Genomic DNA, 22395 nt, shown 5'->3' on the forward strand with positions numbered 1-22395 from the left:
AGACTACTGACAAACAAGCGAGCCACTAGTGCCGTAAAAACATAAAAAGTAAAAAAAAAATGTTACACCAAAGGTTAAATATCACTAAAGAGTGTTAATATCACTCTTGGTGGAGTTGATAGTTAACTCTTGTGTGTTGTCAAATCAATTCTAATCTAGTTCAGAATGACACTGAACGAATTTACTAACAGTTAACACTGGAGAGTAAAACAACTCTGTTAAGTGTTGATATAACATGCTACAGTGTTGGTTAATTTACTCTCTTGCAATGAAAAATAAACTCATACAGAGCAAAAATTTAACACTGTAGTGTGATAAAGTTTAATGCTCTGCAAATAAATCTTAGTGTTAAATTAACATTGAATCCATTTTTTGTGTGATTATCCTACATGCAGAGGACATAAATTTGTAAAACTTAAAAGTTTTCACAAAATATTGCATTCAAGAACTTTATTAGCGGCAATAAACTACTGTATGTAAGGCTAAAATACTGTCTCAAGCATTTTAAATACAATATTTAAAACATTGACCTCATGTTGGCATGAAATGGCAATATGGAACAACATACAAAGAGGAATCTGTCGTACTATACTTGAGTTGTATATCAAATCACCGTGTAATGATAACATCCCCACTGTGTTGCTGCACATTATTGGTCAGCTGGCTGAAAGACAGGGATGGAAGGAGTACCCAAAAATTATGCTCAAGCAAAAATAGCACCTCTTCAACATTTCTTACTCAAGTACTAAAAGGAGGCATCTAAGAAATGTCATACCGTGAGAAATGTATGTACGATAGAAAAGAAAGAACTTTTTCAGTCAATATCTGCTGTTTATTTGATCTCTCAAAAGTTACTCAGTGGACAAAGTAGCAGACATTTTTCTAAACTACAAGAAGAGCTAGTAGGAACAAAATAATAAAACTGCTTCTAAAAGTATGTTTTCAAGATTCGGCTGAGTAAATCTAACCGTTTCTCCCGCCTCTGCTGAAAGAACAGATGGTGGTACTGTACGATTCTGAGTCCATCAAACATACATTTATGATGTACAAACTGCAATAACACAACTTATAACCCTAAATAAGTAATGTGTCATTACAGTTGTAGCAATTCAAAACATTACTGTACAGTTTTATAGCCTTGTTTAGATTTGGTTGCTATGAAATCAGCTGATTGATCTATGCAGAGGCTTATAGTCATAATTTCTGTTTAAATGAAATTTAAAATTGAACATGCCTTTTACTTGAACATTTTCTTAGGTAGCTATTCTCTCTATCAAGTATAATTATTTACCCACATATTGTTTTTTTTTTTTTTTTACAAGCTTTTGAACTGACAAAAAAAAAATAAGGTTTGTTTATCATGAATTTATCTGTTAAGAGGTTCTTTTTTATTTGGTTATATGAAAATATCAATATTTGCATAGTTTATCTAGTAAAATAATTTAGAAATAATCTAATCTGATATTAGGATATGTCCTCTTGTAGATTCTTTAGCAAATACCTTTTACTTCAGACACCTTTGGGATGACAATTTTGTAAGGACAGATGAGGAGAAAGCCAATATTTTAAGTTGCTACAGCAGTAGAATGAGAATGTGCAGTTTTTCTCTATTAGAAAATTGTTTTATTCCGAATTTTATATGTTTTTATTAAAGGACAATCTAATACTTTGCCTTCTTATAAACTAACAGTTGTCAAGTTCATCACATGTAAAGTGATTTCAATTATTTTCTTCCTATAATTATGATGAGTTAGTTGGTACATTTCTGCTTCAAAACCTCTCTTTGGATCAGGAATTTATGCCAAAATCCTGTCGGGTCTTTTATTTTGAAATTCGAATCCAGAACTTTGCTTCACAGATTAAGTAACTTGACAGGAGAGCTGAAGCCTGAGAAGTGGGAGGCTTTTTTCCCCCTTCTCCTCCCAAACTTTTCTTACCTTCTCTAAAAGTTCTGACCAACCTCAGTGTGACTGGCCAGAGACAACCAGAAGGTAAGCACTGAGCCCTCTGGATCTGATCTGCTTTGCTTTGCTTCTATCAGTTCATTACTTCCAATCTAAATGTTTAAAGTTGGGACTTTTCTGCAGAAAAGCCACATAGTTTAAAGCTCTTTTATTATTATTTTCTTATATCTATCTTGTTGTACTAACCTTATCTCACCAAATTTGACTCTAATTAATGATATCCTGTTTGCAGTTTGTGACACATTTCTTTAAGTATCTAAATGCCCTGTTTGAACATTCATAGTATGTAGTGACTGACTTCCTAAAAACTGCCTTATAAATAAAGAAAAGCAGATGTTATTCTATTTTTTAGTCCCTACTTTGAAAAGTCTTTAACATATAAAAAGTTGTGTTTTAGGGGTGCATGGAGAAATCTTATAAAGTCTATAATCATATATCCAGCAGCGGATGTGGATTTTAAGCATCCTTAAACCTATTTGTAATCTGTTATTCCTTTGAATTCTTCTTGCTCTATATTTTCAACCTCAGATCAACTTAAGCTTTTTAATCTTTTTCCTGCAGAGAAGCTCATGAAGCTTAAGCATTTTCCTTGAATGTAAAGTAAATGTAGAGCAGATTTGGAGGAAACATCTATTTTTTTTCTCAAACACTGTTGTGGGTGAGGCAGCTTCATGGGACGGAAATCCCCCCCTTCCCAACTTCCACTGTTGTCAGAGTTGTTAAACACTCTCCCAGTTTTCTGGCTGGCCTCCTGTCTATTATTATGGATTGCAAAATTCCTTCTTATGTCCCATTCAAACTTTTGAATACATTTCCAATTCACACAAGGTCTAAATTAAGTGGATGAAATGACTGAATATATATATATATATATATATATATATATATATATATATATATATATATATATATATATATCAATTAGCCATGACCTTGGCAGAACATTTATTGGATAGATCAACCCTGCTATTTGCAGAATTGGTAGAATCAGCTGGCACAGACCCATTTAAAGCATACAGTACATGCTATACAGGACTGAGATCAAAGCTCTACTTTAGTTCATTCAAAACCAGATTAATGTTTGTTTGGGTTCAATGTCTTAATTCTGTTCAGGTTTTAATCTTCTAACCTAAAACTTCTCCAAACAAACACCAAGGTTCATCCCTGATGTGAATTAGGAGATCCTGGACGAAGAGCTTCAATAGTCATAGCAACTCCAGCTTAACATCCATATGGACTTAGAGGTTATCAACCAAAAAGACCTTTGCTTCAGTGCAATTGAAACCGAGCTGAGAAAAATGTCTTCTGGTGAAAGGTTTTTAAGGCTATAGATGATTTGGTCAAAATGACATTAAATGTGTTTAAAGGTGTGTTGGTTATCTTTTGAAACCTAAGCAAACTGTATTAGGTGGCCACATCATGCTGTTTGAGAATAAAAAGTCCACCCACTAAAATCTGAATCCTTAAACAATCTTGATGGTTTAACCTTTTGGTCAAAATAGAACCTTGAGCTCAAACTCACTTACTATAAACAATGATCAGGCTTTTCTTACTGTAACTACGCCACAAAAATATGTTCTTATATAATTGATTACTTTATTAATCGTACGAAGAACAGTAGAACAGTAGTTGTTGAACTATTCCAGAGGCTTCTTGAAGCAAACAGAAAGTTCCTTGTTTCCAAATGTTAAAGTGTGTATTTGAATGCATTTTAGCCTGCATGTATGCTTTTAATCATATATGCATCATCTAATCTTTAATGAATTTAAAATTTAAAGGTGCTCTCTTTGTATTAAAGGTCTATGCTTTGAAAAAGGCATTTAAAAAAACACCATTAAAAAGCCAGGAATAAGTTTGAGTGTAAGATATTAACTTGTGTAATGTTTTGATTAAAGGAGGTGATTTAGTGGACCAGACTACACCAGGTCCCTGCCAGTGTCAGCAAAGAGGCTGGTGGCTGAAGTGCTTTTTAAACCAATGAATGAGGTGGCATTTTCTTCCTCTTAGTAATGATGGTGATGATATAGAGCCTACAGACACAGCTTTGGATGTTCAGTCTGGAGCCTCTGCCTGATACAACAGAAAAACATCCTTCTTGGTTGTATTAGTGTTGATGTGTAATGATGAAATATTATGTTGAAGGTTATATTTATAGTATTACATTTGTGCTGTTTGTTGAAATCGGGGTTTTATACCTGAGCAGTAACCAGTGGAGCAAAGATGTATCTTTTTTCTCAGCACTAAAAGTCTGAAAAGGGGTTAGTGTTTGAAATACTTAAGGATTGACCTTAGATTAAAGCTCCATCCATGGCTCTGTTTCCTATTCATCCTGTTGATGTGATGTACACATAGCAGCAGTTCATATGGGAAGGAACTCTGTGTGATGACGATACATTTTCGTAATCATGATATCAACATTCCTCCCACAGCTTTTTGATTTTCCGCTACCCCCTTATTCATACTAATTTTGGCTCAGTTGGACCACAGCATTTTACTCTGATGTTTGCAGTTTGTTTACTTAGTGACAGTAAGGTACTGGTTTGTCACTAATCTATCCCAAATAAAGGATAAGATTACACAGTACCTCTTACCGGGAAATCAAAATTAGTTTTTGCATCTTTATTGTGTTTAGTGGATACATTTTCAGAAGGTTTTGGGCGAGGACTCTCCAGAGGCTTAATTTAGGCCTGATTCATTCATTCATCTTATTAACAATTCGTTACAAATCTCATGTCATGGAACTTGTGTGTTTTCCATGTATGGATCTATTGTATTTGTTATATTTGCATCTCTAATACTAATACTAGAGCAAGTATGTGGGGACAGTGGGAAAAAAATCTGTGGAAATTTCAGCAAAACCATCATGGTCCTATTGGAAAATAAAGTTTAGGCAGAGATGGTAAATATTTGTGATGTTTCATATTGTTTATGCCATGCGTCATACACTGTAGCAAACCATCCAAATAGCCAAATGTTACAGTGCTGTGCTTCACATTTTAAAGGTGTGATCTTGACTCCAAACATTCCTCTTTGCATGGCTTTAAAAGTGGATTTTTTTTGGCTTTGCTAACCATAAAAAAACCTTTCTTTATCATGATCGCAGTATCCTTTTGAATCTGAAAAAAGAAAAGAAGAGAAAAGACAATTAGGAGAAATTTATTGATACAGTTACATTGTCTTTGGCGCTCAGACCTCGGCAGGAAACATAGCGCTTAATTTTGATAGATATGCATGAACAGGAGCAAAGAATAGGGCCGTTTCCCCCCCAGGCCTGAAACTGGTGGTGGAGTGGAGAGAGATGAAGTTGGTCAGTCTGTAGACTGCTGGTTAGCGAGACGGTATGCTGAGCTTCATGGGGAGATCCAGTGGACTGGCTGAGCTGATACTAGAACTTCACTCAGACACCTGGAAAATGGAAGTCCAGTTTGGATAACACAGGTTGAAAGAACCTGTCCATGATGAGCAAGCATGAAGCAACAGTGGAGAGGAAAAACTCCCTGTTTGGAAGAAACCTCTGGCAGAACCAGGCTTAACATGGCGGTCTTTTGCCGGACCGGTTAAGATGAGACAGGGAACGCAGTCAGAGTCCGGGAGGAATGACACTAATGAAGCTTTAGTGACGATGGTGGAGGAGGGGATGGAGGTGGGTTGAAACGGTGTCATTTGAATGAATTCACACAGCGCATCCACCGTCTGCCCACAGGAGCAGATAAGAGCGGATCGGAAGACTTTTAAGATGAACTTTGGATGCCGGTTGGCTTTCGTGGAGGTGTGGTTTAAAGCTGATTGGCTGTGTCGCAGGTGGATGTAGGAGACCATGAGTTTCTTCAGTTGAACTTCCGCCTAAGCTCCATTTTGGCAAGTGGCTTTTAAATTTTCTAACAGTGTTCCTACTATTTTAGCTCCGTTGAACCTTATTGTTCTGCTCAGCGGTGATATCGGTATTTTCTGTTTTGGCCTCATAGTTTGTGATATGGTGGTGATTAATCCATCCATCTATTGTCTTAACGGTATATCGGTCATTTGGAGTGAGGCAGGTCACACCCTGGACTGGTTGGCTCACTAATTGCCTTTTCCCAAAGAGAAACCTACAAAGTGATCTCAAAAACACTTTTTTTTTAAACCAGAATTTAAAGCATTAAAAAATGCCTTGCAGTAATACATTGCCTTTTTATTTTACATTTAAACAATTTTATGATTTTATAAATCATTTTATTCCTAAATTTCCCCATTCAGGTCCTTATTAACCAAGAGGAATAATGCAATAACTGGTTTGGATGGCTTGTTTCCATTTTCAAATAATCAGTTTGATTAAATGGATTTTATTTAAATAAAAACATTAAATACTGATAAAACACTTCTAGGTTATTAATGAGCTGATTAATGAGTTGAGGGAAAATAGTTTTTATGTGGAGCTCTTAACAGCTTTCAGAAGGTCCCTCAGGGGGAAATTGTCTTCCTGCAACAGGACTCTAGGGTTTGACTTACTGCTGCAGCCTCAAAAATAGCTTCCCTGAAAGTTTAGTCTGAGGTGTCTGCAGGTCAAATTCACAATCTGTTTCTCCAATTCTTTTAATGCAAACATCCACCCCCTTCCTGCCTCGTGCATTCCCAGCTTATTTACACCTCATAGTTACTGGAGGACACTTTATTTAATCAGGGTAAAATCAAATCTGAGGGTGTGCTCGTGAGTCCTGTAGCTTGATAAGCTGCATGCCTTCATATTTTTAGCTTTATTACAAGTCGTTTTAATTTTAGCAAGTCTGAGAGTTGGTCTGTGCATTGCTGTGACATGATGCAGTGAGGACAGAGAGCGCTGGTGTCAAGACTGATATAAAGCTGATGTTTTCAAAAGAAGTGGGCAACTTCTCAATGCTGCATTAAGAATAAAAAATAAAAGACTGGCTGGGTAACGTTCTGGGTAACGTTCCACATATCAGGACCCAAAAAACTTGATCTTGGTTAACCAATTTCTGCGTAAATGGCAATTAAAATTAGACAGTACTTAAATATGATCATTTTATAATCATAGTCAAAGTGTAACATTTAAACCTTTTATTTCTATTTATCCAAACTGAACAGAGGTTCTGCAGCAGCTTGTTGCGCGATAGATGGGTCAGAAAATAAATCAGCAGTGTTTGTCTCTTTTTTTAATAGGTTGTTTCTTTTTCTCTGCACAAAATAAATATATATATATATTTATAACATATAAAATATATGTGTGTAATAAATAAAAAAAATGTTTAGGGCTGAAACAATTAATCGGATTGATTGTGATTAATTCATTATTGAAATAATCTTCAACTAATTTAGTAATCGATTAACTGTGAGTATAGAAACTCTAAAACATGCCTTTAGCTGACAGATCAACACACTTAAAGCAGTAATTGCTCCAAAATTGTAAAAAAAAAAAAAATATATAAACATTTTGAATTTAAGATAAAATATAACATTTTCATCTGTCAATATGTTCTATATAGAACTTCTCAAGTAGAACAGTTTTAATTTGACCTGGTTTAATTTCATAAAAAATCTTCTTTAAGCAACCTTTGGCTATCTGATTATTAATTGAAAAATAATTGACAGATTAATCGATTTGCAAAATAATCGTTAGTTGCAACCCTAAACATTTTAGAGTATATAGAAGAGCGGCTCATATTCAGAGTTAAACCTGTGCTTTCTCTATAACTATATAAGAGAAAATATGAATTCAAAGAAAGAAAGCTTTGTTTTCCTGAGGCTATCATCAACCAAGTTAAACACATGAACACAAATTAGTCAATAGAAATATTGTATTATTGGCTTATTAAGTTAATATGTCAGCTGAAATATGTGGTTTAGGATATAAAGTCTTTGATGCCCAGTTGTAGCAGAAGATCTACTCACACTCAAAATGATTTCCTCTGTATTAAATAAAGAAGATTTAGGAAGATTGTTCTTAATAACACTTTTTTAAAAATTTAGAAATAAAAAGTGATCAAATATGATACAGTTTTAGATAGAAGTACCACTTATTTTACTCACTGCAGGTTTCTCTTACTTTTGGCCTGATGGTAGAAACCAAGCAGAGTGTTTCAGCAAATGAGAAAATAAAACCCATGTGGTGGCGGCTGTGGCAGAGTATGAACTTTTAAAAAAATCTTCTACGGATTAAATAATATAGATTAGGGTACTTGTGGTTGAATTATTAAGGGCAAAATAATAAACAAAGAAAGATTTTTTGGTATGTGCATTTCAAGAACCTCAGTTTTCCCTTTATCAGCACAAGCAACATCTCTGTTGATCAATATTGAATTAGTTTTTGGATCATGACTCAATTACCAAAATAATATTACCGGTATGTCAGGCGCCCATGTTCAGTGTCCGGGTCATTTGGAAAGGAACTGGGTTTTAATGATACATTTGAATTGTTTTGTGATATTGGAAAGCATTTGGACGTAATCAGTTTAACTTAATCTGGATTATTTTATGTCCACATCTTTGATAATCAACATTCCTTCTCAGTAAAATTCAATCTTCTTGAATGTTACCAAGAGGTATGCATGAAGGCACTTGCAGCAAAACTGGTGGATGGTAGGGCTGAACAAAATAAAAATTTATAAAAAATACGAAAATAGCAACTATAATTTAGCTATTTGGGATAAGATGACAAATCCAGGCAGTTTTTTGTTTTCTGTTATGACAATTTCCTATTATAAAAATTAACTTAAACATTTTGTTGAAGCATATCTTCACATTGGATTAGGCATCCATTCATCAAACCAAATATGGCATTTCCCATTAAAATGATTAGATATCTGTTTAAATACCCATCATCCATCCATCCATTCTCCATCACCCTTATCCCAGCTGGGGTTGTAACCAGGCGAGAGGCGGGATACACGCTGGACATGTGGACAGTCCATCGCAGGGCAACACAGAGGCAAACATGACATAACCATTCATGCACACACTCACACCTAGAGAGAATTTACAACCAATTTACAGAAGCCAATTAACCTAACACTCGTTTTTTTTGACTGTGGGAGGAAGCCGGGGTACCTGGAGAGAACCCATGCATACTCAGGTAGAACATGCAAACTCCATGCAGAAAAACCCTGGGCTGGGAATCGAACCCGGAACCTTCTTGCTGCAAGGCAACAGTGCTACCCCTTACCACTGTGCAGCCCCTGTTTAATTACCTACCAAGTAAAACATCCAATTAGTTTTTAGAAACTGTATGCACTAGTGCTTTGAGAATGATTTGCTATATTGCACAGCTCAATTTCACCTCCAGATAGTGTAAAATAGTGTAACTAGCTTCTGCAATTCAATTTAACATCCAGACATGTTTTAAAAGGACAATGTTATACGTTTTGTTTAAATTACTGGTTACACATCCAGCAACTTAAACATCCAGCAACTTTAATTTATAGGAAGTTTTTTCCTGCAGCAAAAAGCTCTGGGACCTTTTGCTAAATCATTAAATACCCCATTGAGTTGAGTGCTTTCGATTTTGGCTACATTTCACCTTGAGGGTGTGGGGATGTAAAAAAACAGCCTTATATCATGCCTCTAACTTATCTAAAAAGTAATTAAAGCACAGCGACCAGAACTAGACCAACAATAAAAGGCACTTGATAATTGCTAAAATCAGACGTGTATTAAGATTGAGTGGCATGAGATTTCCTTATTTGACCAAGATGTTTTATCCATCCATTTTCCATCACCCTTATCCTTGAAGGGGTCGCAAAGGGTGCTGGTGCCTATCTGCAGCTGTCAATGAGCGAGAGGCGGGGTACACCCTAGACAGGTCGCCAGTCCATCGCAGGGCAACACAGAGACAAACAACCATTCACTCACACGTAGGGAGAATTTAGAGAAGCCAATCTACCTAACAGTTATGTTTTGGACTGTGGGAGGAAGTCGGAGTACAGTACCTGGAGAGAACCAATGCATGCATAGGGAAAACATGCAAACTCCATGCAGAAAGACCCCGGTCCAGGAATCAAACCCAGAACCTTCTTGCTGCAAGGCAGCAGCGCTACCCACTGCCAATGTGCAGCCCCAAGATATTTTATGTCAGGGTAAATCCTGGCTCAGAAGTACCGAGTACTCAGAGGTACCTATAAAACAATATAACCCCTATATAACTTAGGAGCACATTTAAATTAGAAAGGCATGAAAATTTACTCTTATGGAAAAGTCTAACCAGGATCAGGCAACTGTACATCAAACATAAGACAAAAACCACTGGAATTTCTTTTTTTAAATAGAGGCCAGAAATTGGTCACAAAGAGAAAGCTAGTTTAGATAATATGGTTTTAATGTAGGATTTAAACAAAGTCCAGGAGTCAATGCTGTGAATGTTAGGAGGGACATGGTACCCAAAGCTGGCCATATGAGCTGGAAGGATGCTGAGACTATTTATTCCAACCCCCCCCACCCACAGCTCTGTAATGTGTATCATCTCATGAGAATCCTGTATGTTTACACCCATATTACACAATACATTAGTAATAGCTGGCTTTGGTATCCACAGTCTATTGGGTAAAATGACTTAATATTGTAGTTCTACCAATATTTTTATAAAACCATTAGCTCTTCAGTTTGACTAGTCCTACAACACAGTTGGTTTAATTATCTGCTGGGCTGTTAAATTGAGGTTGGCATGTATGACTGAGGAAGGCATTACAAGAAATTACTTCTCCAGATGAAATCTGAAGCTCCTTTTTACTGTTAAGGGAAAAAGTGGCATTCAAAGTCACGGCAGGGATATTTTTGGGGGGCTATTAGATCTTAAACAGAGCGATATGTGGATCATATTAATGCTGCCGTTAATGCACAAAAACATGGTCAGATAAGATCACCTTGTGCTTTTTTCTATAATGCTTTTTTTTCATCTTTCTTGGAAATACTGAAAAAAAGCAGGATAAAAATATCTCCATCCAGCTGCTGTTGGGACTCTATGGGAAACCAGCAGAAATCTGTTCACTGATGACAGGATGGGAAAAGGTCAGGCTGGATCTGGTCAAACATCTTTGCTAACTTAAGCATTTTGAAAATGTTTTGTTAAGTTTAGTCTGTCTAACTCCCTGGAAAAACCTCCCTTGAAGATTCCTGTTTGGAGCCTGGTTTCCTGAACCCATCGAAGCACAGAGGTGAGCTCTGTTTGGTGGCTCATAATGGAACTAAGGTGGTTATGTGGTTTTTCCTCCAAAAAAATAATATAAGCCCATTTTCTGCTTTTTATTCGATCTAAAGTACTCACTGTTTTCAATTAATAAGTCTTTGGGATACTTGGAATCAAATTAAAATGTAAATTAGTTGAAGCTGTGGGCACAAATTGTGGAGGACCTTTTAAAAGATTATAAGAAATCTGTTTTGTTAGAAGGAACATCTAAAAATATGATTTACGTCAGATTCTTAAAAAATCTGGGTAACTTAAATGCATAAATTTTAGTGTTGAATACACACATTATCTTCATTTATTTTATCAAAACAGGGAAAGTGTACATTACAATTATATACCTTGCAAATTTCAAAGGTGTGCTAATTTCTTGTGTTGATTTCCATCTGTAGTCGCTGGGCATGCTGCTGTTAAAAACATGCACAACAGTAAAAAAACAGTAATAAAATGACCACAATAGCATAAACTTTATTAGAATGCTGTCAAAGGTATGTTATCAGTTACACATGGAGGAATAACTAGATTTTTACAGACTTTTCCACATAGTGTAAAGGCAGCTTTAGTCTTATGCTCTAAAGACTAGTGACTTTCAATTCATTAAGTGTATTTTTAGAGACCATTGTACATTGATCTGATGTGAAAATGTAAATTTCAGTCATTGGACACTGGAGAAAAAAGATGCAAACCTCATCTAGCAACTAAACATATTCTGCATAATTAGGTATATGTTTGTAAGATTGCATCTTTTAGATGCATTTTACCAATGAAAGAACAAGAAGGTATAAAATTGAGTTGGGATTAAAAGTTATCTCTGCTTATAATCTCAACCTTGTAGCATTGATACGCTTAATTAAACTTTATAAACCCTGGCAGACTTTAAATCATATCTTGCTGTGAATACAGGACCAATTACCATGCCGACCTAAAGGTTGATTAAATCAGCGTATTCTGGAAAACTGAATTAGAATCTACAAACGTGTTTTCCACAGGAGCTGTTCTGTAGAGATTAAGGTGTTCTCTCCAAGAGATTTTTCAGAAGGTTATATTCCTCCCCTGCCTTGTCATTAACCCTCCTTCAAACAGATGCAGAACCAGTATAATATCCACCTGCTAAGCAAATAACACAATAATTGTCACATACAGTATTCAGGGGATGAAACGGGCAGACATCTGTTCTTGTTCTGTAGTGACAACAATTAAACATCTGGAGACTCCAGTAGCGACTGCTGTAAAGGAAACAAATGGGTCAACATTGCCTTTAAAATACAAATCTGTAGAGCAGATATCTAGGTCAGCTCCAAACTACTTTTAAAAAGGCCTCAAGCTTATTTATTGTCCTTATTTATCTGGCCAGAAAACTCAGAGGTGATTGGGGGAAAAAGGAAATGAGGGAGACAGATTAGATATACAAAAAAAAAATCTGTCTGACAGGATATATGATAAATAAAAAATTCAATGTATTTTCAGTTTTACATGTTAGAAGGAGAGAGCACAGAGAGTGGAACATGATGTTTGTCTGGGTTTAATAGAACTGTGGGTGAATTGGAAGCTAACTGATGAATATTTGATGTGTGACCATTCTGTTCCACCTTCTCTGTTTCATTAAAAACCAACAAAAAACAGTTATATTTGGATAATGTGGAGAATTTAAAAAAAAAATTTCTGGGTGGATCATCTAAATAAGTGGTCCTCCTACTTGTCAATCATTCTGGTGAGATGTTTACCTAAGGTCATCCTACATGCTGGTGGTGAATCTGACATAGTTGAAAAATTACAAATCTTCTTTTGGAAGTAAGCTTGTATGAGCGATAAAACAGCAACTTTTAAACAGCATGCATGAAGAAAAATGGGCTCATGCACGCATTTAATAGGAGTTCCCTATTAGGAGGATAAGTACAGGGTTGTGCATGTGAGTATTTTTTTTTTTTTCAAGTGGAGTGGTCTTTTCAAAAATTCGTTTAAAAATCCTCCACTGTACCTTTAATTATAGGTTTCAAAACTCATTTTCAAGATTTTATTTCGTATTGGAACATGAAGAGACCAAAGTTTAAAATGACAGAGAGGCAAAACCATTCACACCTGTATGAAGAAAAAAAAAATCAATTATAAGAATTAGACCTGACATTATTAAAAAGTTTAAATAGGATCAAACAGATGTTTATTGTAATTCAGAACAAGCTTTAGCTCTGTCTCCAGTCTAACAGTAGCACTGCTTTGGTGGAGAAGCACTAACAAAAGCCTAACAAGCCAATTTATTAAGAGTATAATGAAATCACAAACTAGCCCTACAATCATTGAATTAGTTTTAACTGAGTTATGATTATCACTGTTTACGTTATGCGACAATTACAATAAAATGTGCAACAAGCACTCATTTAAAGATGTAATTAGATGTCTGGAGCTCATCTTCAGACCCCCCACTTGGTGTTTTACTACCCACAGTGGGTTCTTGACCCCACATTTTGGAAACCACTGCCTTAAAGGAATGCTGTGGCAACATTTTTGTTTAATTCTAAGAAACTGGGAAATTGTGAAATGAGGTTTAATGTGGATAAAACATACAAGTACAGCAATTTACAAATTCAGCAGTGATAAAATCAAACTTGATTAAATGTTTAGTTTTAAAACACCTCTATATCTGTTTAACAGCAACAACTTTGATAAAATCTCTTGTCTTTAAAGCCTAACAGGATTTTTTTCTTTTCAATACAAACCATGGCTATACTGGCCTCCTTTTATTCTTCGTTTGGGAGCCACTCTACCTCCAAACGGTGCCTCTTCATCCTAAAACTCTCCAAGTGGCTGCTACTTCCTCTCTGACTTTATTGAATTCTCTCTGTGACATTTTGAACCTGTGCAGACTCATGGGCTCTGTCGGGGGGCCTGATTTTGAAGGAAACAATGAGGCTTCAGAAAAACGGTTTGAAAACAGCACAGCTACTAAAGAGGCATAATGCTTCATTGTGGGGTCTGAATGTGTCCGTGTTTGCTGGAAGGAAGAAGGCGGGGCATCAGGATGCATGTGATGTTCAAAGTTAACCTGACGGTGATTAAAAAGTTGTTTTTTTTATGGTTTGAACTGAAAATTAGGATATTAGGGATGCGAGGTCAGTGCAGGGTTTATGATGAAGACATTGGAGACAGAAAATGTGACTGGCATTGACGCCATCTATTTAAAGGTAGAGCTATGTAAGAGCTTCAAAGCACAGGCTGTCTGCAAATATGAAAGTGTGTTATCAAAGTAGGATGTCATGTGATATTTGATGGTCTCCTACTGCAGGATGGTGTGTGTATGTGTGTGTGTGCTTTTTGCATGGCAGTATTTATTCAGAGCTGGGCTTTTGCTTGTCTTCTGCTCTGTTGTCCTGCTGTCTTCAGGAAGCAGCTTTCAGGTTGACCCAATGGCTTTCCTGACAGGACCACCCCCACCATCACCACCAGCACTTCCTTTACTGGGAGACAATGGGAGGGCTAACATGGAGATATATTTGTGTGCTTGCAATGATGTTGGGGGGATTTATTGGGGGAGTTTCAGGCTTCCCTTCAGGAAACTGCTGATTTATCTCAGCAGTGGAGAGGCCCTCCTGTCTGTGTGTTTGCTGAGTTTTAACCTAAAAGTCCTCATAGAAGTGAGGACGTAAAACTAAACTCCTTACCTGCAGATGATCAGTATTATCAGCTGATTTCTATTTTTTCTTTTTAATCCAAGTTAGAGGGGGACGATTACAATGAATATTTGTAGAAGAACTAGAATTTACCGATAAAAACAGTTTTGCAAAAACTAAATAAACATTTGTCCTCCAAATTCTTATGAAACTTTGCATTCGTGACTTTGAGCACAACTTCAAGTCATTCATATCCATAAGTCTAACAGCAGCTTTTTGACAAATTGTATCTTAATGTTCTGCTAAATCAGATTGGGTTAAAGATGTTTCATCATGTTTTTCTCCATTAAAGGAGCCCAAAGCATTTCTTAGAAATGTAAGAGAAGATCATCATAAAAAAGCCTTAAAATTGAGCATTTTTTACTGCTCGACAATAATTCAGATCAATTCTACTGCTTTAATTTGACAATTAAAGCTGTCATCTCATGACATCACAAGACATCTGGCCCTGTCCATATTCAATTATATGTAATCCAGTTTGGTCCAGATTCAATTGATTTTGAATAAACCAAATCATCCCAGAACTATACATAATCTGCCTTTGAAAAGCGTCCAACCTTTGGTTTTAGTACATTTATTTAGTGAAGGAAAGTCCCTAGTTCAAATTTATCTGTGACATAATTATTGACACCCATGATGATCATTTTTCACAGCCCCATCAGAATACCAGCATTCACAGGACAGGGGCATACCAAGAGGGTATGACTTGACTAGTTTGCCAAGATGAGGGTTTTTTTTAAAAGCCACCTTTATTGCTTTTGCTTCAACTTGATAGGAAAAGGACTGTAAATACTCCAAAATAAACTTTGACTATCAGATTCATGAAATTTTTGTAAATACAGCAAGAATTTCAGAGACAAAGTTAGTTTATTTACAGTAGTTGTTGCTCAGGTACAAGTTTCTATTTCTGGAAAAAAAAGTAGAAAATAATAATACTCGAAAAGTTAGGAAGTTATTTGTGTTTTTTTCATTTTAAATCTGTTCAACTTGCAGAACTTTTTCCATTTTCTTAAATCATTTGAGTTTATCTGTCAAAATTTCAATAAAAAATTACAAAGATAAAAATTTCCTCCAGAGACCTTGGTTTTTTTCTCATGGTCTATGAACTTGTTTTAACTGGTTTTCTTCAGCCCTGGAATGAAGAAAAATAACTTGAAGACCATCCATCTTTATTATTATAGACAGGGATCGTCAGGTGATATTTAAAAAAGCTTTTTTTTTCATGTCATCATGTCATGAACTCCCAGGACCTTTGAAAGATAAACCTGACCCACAGCCTCATGGATCCTCTACCAAACCTAAACATTACATGTAACTGAAGCCTTTTTTTGTTTTAAATCCAGATGTCTGGGACATGAAAACTAGTCTACAATGATTGGTTACCAGGCTTCCATAACAAACTTCAAATGCAGTCTACATACTAACTGATTGTTTGGCAGACCACCAACATAAATTTACACATATGGAGTTTCCTTAATGCATTTGGGATTTTAAACTGAGCTGTGGGCTGTGATAAGATAGGATATTTTTTTATACACAAACACTCCAGGAAGTTGTGATATAATGTGGAAAGATGAATAAATATGGAAAAGCACCACATTTCTGTAGTGAGGTATGTTAGGGGGGCCAATGATGTTGCTACTGGTTATTTTATTACCCTGCCATATAAATGCACTCCTTTAAAAGTTGTGTTTTTCTATAGTATCACTGATGGATTATGCCGCCGCTGAAATGAAGCATTTATGCTTTCTTAAACCGGGTTGAATAAGTCACAAAGTCTATACAGCAGGTGTGGAGTTTTTACTATTTTGAGCAAGCTCTTTTGGACCTTGGCTGTCAGAGCCTTTTTAATGTAGTTTTTCTTTAAAGAATTGTAGAAGAAACCCTCTGCAAGGTTGTTCACAATTTATCAGGGTTATACATGGTCTGACTTTTAATATTAACTGTTAGTGGCTTTTTATATATATATATATATATATATATATATATATATATATATATATATATATATATATATATATATATATATAAAACTGGGAAAGGCAAATAAATGTTCTGAAATTATCCATTGTCCATGAAGAAAATGATCCATACCCTTGAAAGATTTGATATTATTTTATGTTATATCTGATGGGAATTGAGAGACTCATCACTTAGAAATAACAGTTTTAAAAGAGTGCCAATTTGGAAGTTAAAGTTTACATACTGAAATATCATGTAAAATTATTTACACTCCTCTAAATAATAGATAGAAAAAAATAACATTTTGAATTAGTGCAATGAAACCATCTTGTTATGCTCTCCAGAGTTTTTCATGCTTCAACTCATATTTTGAACTTCAACAGAAACTGTCAGACCCAAGGCTGGACTGCTTCAAAACATGAGTACTAGTTACGTCCAACCAGAAGAAACATGTTGGTAAAATTTAATGCAAACTTTAAAATGAAAACTGCCAGGAGTAAAAATTTAAAACAGTTGTAATTTTAGGCTTAACTGTACTTTATTCATAAAAGATTTCTGCAAAACATTTGGAGGAAAGTGGGAATAACTGAAAGAAAGGATATAGGAAACTTGAAACAGTTAAACTTTTCCGTTGTTAATAACACAAATGACTGACAGAAGGGTATGCAAAAAGCGCTGGGAGCGTTTTCATCCTTTCAAAGACATTCTGCGAATGGCTTCATGCTGATGTGTCTGAATGGTTGTTTTTTCCATATGTCAAACAGTCAGAATATGAAAGTTTCTGTCAGAGAGAGGATGTTGGTGTTATGCATCAGTCAGATCGGGTATCCCTCTCTCTCTCTCTCTCTCTCTCTGGCCTTCCTTTCTCTGGGAAAGGGTGGTGTTTGGGAAACATGGCCCCAGTTCTTACACCAGCACAACATTTCCTCTTTCATGCCTCCAACTAAACACAGGACAAACCAGTGTCTTCCTCTCCATTAATGGCACGCTTGTGAGTCTGTGCTGGGATGAGGGGAAACTTGTGCACTTGGCGTCACATGTTCCCTATGAGGCTGCAGGGGAAAAAGAAATGCATGAACACTAATGTTCTGTACTTGTCTTGTTTTTGCGGGTGTGGCAAGAGGACATGTTTTTTTTTTAAAGAAGTCCTGTATCTCAGGTTAAATGGAAATAGGACCAGTTATAAATTCAGGTCGATCTTAGACACTTATACCCAGATCCAGTGATAATGTGAGCAGTTCACGTCAGTATTCCACTTTATGGATTACAACAACAAAAAAAGTAGTTTTATTGCAAGTTAATTCATAGGACATCTAAAAAATATATAATAAAAAGAAGCCTGTTTAGAAAATCATTCCTTCATAAAAACAATATATACCAATGCTAAATACATATTAAATACATAATCATGTCTTTTTTCAGTATGTAGGAAAAAATATGCAGTTAATAAAGCTTAAAAAATAATCAAAAATAAATTTGTCTCAAATCAAATGTAATATAATTTTATGTGATGTTTTAAATAATTCAATTTGAATTCAATTAAGTTTATTTCTATAGCACCAATTCACAACACATGTCATCTCAAGGTACTTTACAATTAAACCAGATCATACAGTCAAATTNTGAGCAAGCTCTTTTGGACCTTGGCTGTCAGAGCCTTTTTAATGTAGTTTTTCTTTAAAGAATTGTAGAAGAAACCCTCTGCAAGGTTGTTCACAATTTATCAGGGTTATACATGGTCTGACTTTTAATATTAACTGTTAGTGGCTTTTTATATATATATATATATATATATATATATATATATATATATATATATATATATATATATATATATATATATAAAACTGGGAAAGGCAAATAAATGTTCTGAAATTATCCATTGTCCATGAAGAAAATGATCCATACCCTTGAAAGATTTGATATTATTTTATGTTATATCTGATGGGAATTGAGAGAGTCATCACTTAGAAATAACAGTTTTAAAAGAGTGCCAATTTGGAAGTTAAAGTTTACATACTGAAATATCATGTAAAATTATTTACACTCCTCTAAATAATAGATAGAAAAAAATAACATTTTGAATTAGTGCAATGAAACCATCTTGTTATGCTCTCCAGAGTTTTTCATGCTTCAACTCATATCTTGAACTTCAACAGAAACTGTCAGACCCAAGGCTGGACTGCTTCAAAACATGAGTACTAGTTACTTCCAACCAGAAGAAACATGTTGGTAAAATTTAATGCAAACTTTAAAATGAAAACTGCCAGGAGTAAAAATTTAAAACAGTTGTAATTTTAGGCTTAACTGTACTTTATTCATAAAAGATTTCTGCAAAACATTTGGAGGAAAGTGGGAATAACTGAAAGAAAGGATATAGGAAACTTGAAACAGTTAAACTTTTCCGTTGTTAATAACACAAATGACTGACAGAAGGGTATGCAAAAAGCGCTGGGAGCGTTTTCATCCTTTCAAAGACATTCTGCGAATGGCTTCATGCTGATGTGTCTGAATGGTTGTTTTTTCCATATGTCAAACAGTCAGAATATGAAAGTTTCTGTCAGAGAGAGGATGTTGGTGTTATGCATCAGTCAGATCGGGTATCCCTCTCTCTCTCTCTCTCTGGCCTTCCTTTCTCTGGGAAAGGGTGGTGTTTGGGAAACATGGCCCCAGTTCTTACACCAGCACAACATTTCCTCTTTCATGCCTCCAACTAAACACAGGACAAACCAGTGTCTTCCTCTCCATTAATGGCACGCTTGTGAGTCTGTGCTGGGATGAGGGGAAACTTGTGCACTTGGCGTCACATGTTCCCTATGAGGCTGCAGGGGAAAAAGAAATGCATGAACACTAATGTTCTGTACTTGTCTTGTTTTTGCGGGTGTGGCAAGAGGACATGTTTTTTTTTTAAAGAAGTCCTGTATCTCAGGTTAAATGGAAATAGGACCAGTTATAAATTCAGGTCGATCTTAGACACTTATACCCAGATCCAGTGATAATGTGAGCAGTTCACGTCAGTATTCCACTTTATGGATTACAACAACAAAAAAAGTAGTTTTATTGCAAGTTAATTCATAGGACATCTAAAAAATATATAATAAAAAGAAGCCTGTTTAGAAAATCATTCCTTCATAAAAACAATATATACCAATGCTAAATACATATTAAATACATAATCATGTCTTTTTTCAGTATGTAGGAAAAAATATGCAGTTAATAAAGCTTAAAAAATAATCAAAAATAAATTTGTCTCAAATCAAATGTAATATAATTTTATGTGATGTTTTAAATAATTCAATTTGAATTCAATTAAGTTTATTTCTATAGCACCAATTCACAACACATGTCATCTCAAGGTACTTTACAATTAAACCAGATCATACAGTCAAATTTATTCAAAGTTTTGTATCTAAGGAAAACCAGTTGATTGCATTGACTCATTGACTAGAAAGCAATCCCTTACACCAGGCCTGCTTTTAGCGACAAGGGAGAGGAAAAACTTCCTTTTAACAGGAAGAAACCTCCACTAGAACCAGGCTCAGTGTGAGCGGCCATCTGCCAAGGCTGACTGGGATTCAAGCAGACAGAAGCGGATATACAAAAGGCAACCGTCCAGGAAACACAGCCAGGCAGATGAGCGCCGAGCCAGCTCCCATGTCAGACGATGGAGAGAACACATCCCGCCAGTCACAGTCAGAGAAACAGAACTACACTGACGTTAATGTCAGTTTAACTGACATTGTTTATTAATTTTTTTACTTTCAGAAATACAAGAAAAAAAAAAAGATAATTTTGCCATCCAACAGGAGGAACCGGTGTACTTTACAAAAGAAGTGGTATCATGAAAAAACAAATACTAATCTAAAATTTCAGTGCAGTATAACATTTTATCTGACTGTGACTTAAACACTACAGAAAAGCGGCTCTTTCAAATACACAATGAGTCAAAGCATATCACCAAACTGGTTAAAAAGTGGCTGAAAGACAAAAGGCCACATCAAGTTCTTATTGCCGTACCAAAAAAGATTTGTGAGCCAAAATGTAAAATTTAAAGGCAAATCTACCATGAACAAGGGAAATGCACATAACCTTAAAAATGGAAAGAAAACCAAAACTTCATTTATGGTTAGTGGGATGATTCACACCTGCTTGAATACAAATTAAAGCCAATTTAGACTAAATACTTTCTAGCCTTCCAAAATCTAAAATAATAATAATAAAATATATTATTTAATCCAATTCAGTATTTTATTTTATTTTATTTTTTTGCCAAAAGTTAGTGTTTTGTATTTTGCACCAATTTGTTGCATACCAATAAATAAAGAAATCCAAATGACGTCTCCAAGTTATAATGCACATTTTAATGGCTGAAACTCAACCCCTTGTGCTTAGATCTAGAGATGCATGCCATGAGCAAAGGCACAATATATTTAACAACCATTTAAATGAAATGTTTATAGAGGGATAGTTACTGGCCATGTCATCGTTTTTCACTTTAGTTTAAGGTGCCATGAAACTAAAATAACAGTTTTTTAATTAATACATTTTTATTTTTTACTTGTTTATTTTGAATGTCAGGATCAGCCATGAAATGTTCAGGTTGGATTTTTGTAATAAAGCAAATAGATCAGTGAAATGTTTGAGTCTTCATGGCATATTCACAAAATGTTTCTGGAATACAGCTGCAAAAGGCAGCCTCCACTTGGGTTGGCCATTACAAGTCAAACATACACTCTTGCCGTAGCCAGTTTCACAGAACCTTGAATTTAGAACCAGCATTGTTTTTCATAATGGTGTGCTGGTTGTAATGCTCTTGAATGCACACCCTCTTATGAACCATTTAGGCATCAACTAAAAGCCTTCTGTACTGGTCCAGTCATGATATATATTCTAGGTTCTGTTCTAAAGTTTTCACTGTTTTGACCTGAAATCCTGTCTAAATTCTTTTTACCAATACGGCCATATGACTTTAAAATGTAAGCTGTAAAATAATATTTCCATGAGCGTGTCTGTGTTTGGAAAAAATACTGATGTGTACATGTTTTAGGCAGCTTAATTACTTTGCAAATTGGAGCATAAAAATGAACACCTGATTTTTGCCAAATTAAATCTTAAACTATTGGTTTGAAACTTTTTTCTATCGCATAAAAATGAGTCCTGCACCAGATGGCTCAGCAAAAGCCCTTATATTTTCCCTACAGGATTAGACTAACAGATGGAGCAGAGTAAAATTCCCTATTAAAACAGGAACATCCTCTTAAGAAACAAATCAGCAGCTGTTGATGAATCCCTTTACCTTTAAACAGATGCGTTGGAGTTCCAGTATGTGGTGTTACTAGTTACCTAACTGATGTTTTTCCATTTCTGCTTGTGGCATTTGTATTGTCAAAACCAAAACAAATTTTAAGATGCTCCGCGTTTCATTGTTTAAGACACTCTGATCATCAAGATTTATGAACTGCGTACAGTTTGTGTTAAACTTTACTGATTTAAAGAAACTCCTGTTGCTGATCACCAGCATGGAGACACACTACTGTAGGATGGTGAGAACTTTTTCAACCGCCGTTTGTCACAAGTCAGCCAACATAGTTGAGTTTTGTCTCACTGGCATGAACAGTAAGCCTATATCTCCTTA

At 35.4% G+C, this 22395-nt stretch overlaps 1 protein-coding gene across 1 annotated transcript in view; it reads left to right on the forward strand.

Annotated features, from left to right (window-relative positions):
* The first annotated feature begins 1916 nt into the window (after positions 1–1916).
* The window catches only part of kank3 (KN motif and ankyrin repeat domains 3), a 41370-nt gene continuing 20891 nt past the window's right edge, over positions 1917–22395 (forward strand). Inside the window, exon 1 of the mRNA XM_015380336.1 lies at positions 1917–1991. The gene's annotated coding sequence lies outside the window, so the exon portion shown is untranslated. The remainder of the gene's footprint in view (positions 1992–22395) is intronic.

Source organism: Cyprinodon variegatus, unplaced genomic scaffold (assembly GCF_000732505.1).
Source record: "Cyprinodon variegatus isolate N-32 unplaced genomic scaffold, C_variegatus-1.0 Scaffold211, whole genome shotgun sequence".
NCBI lineage: Eukaryota > Metazoa > Chordata > Actinopteri > Cyprinodontiformes > Cyprinodontidae > Cyprinodon > Cyprinodon variegatus.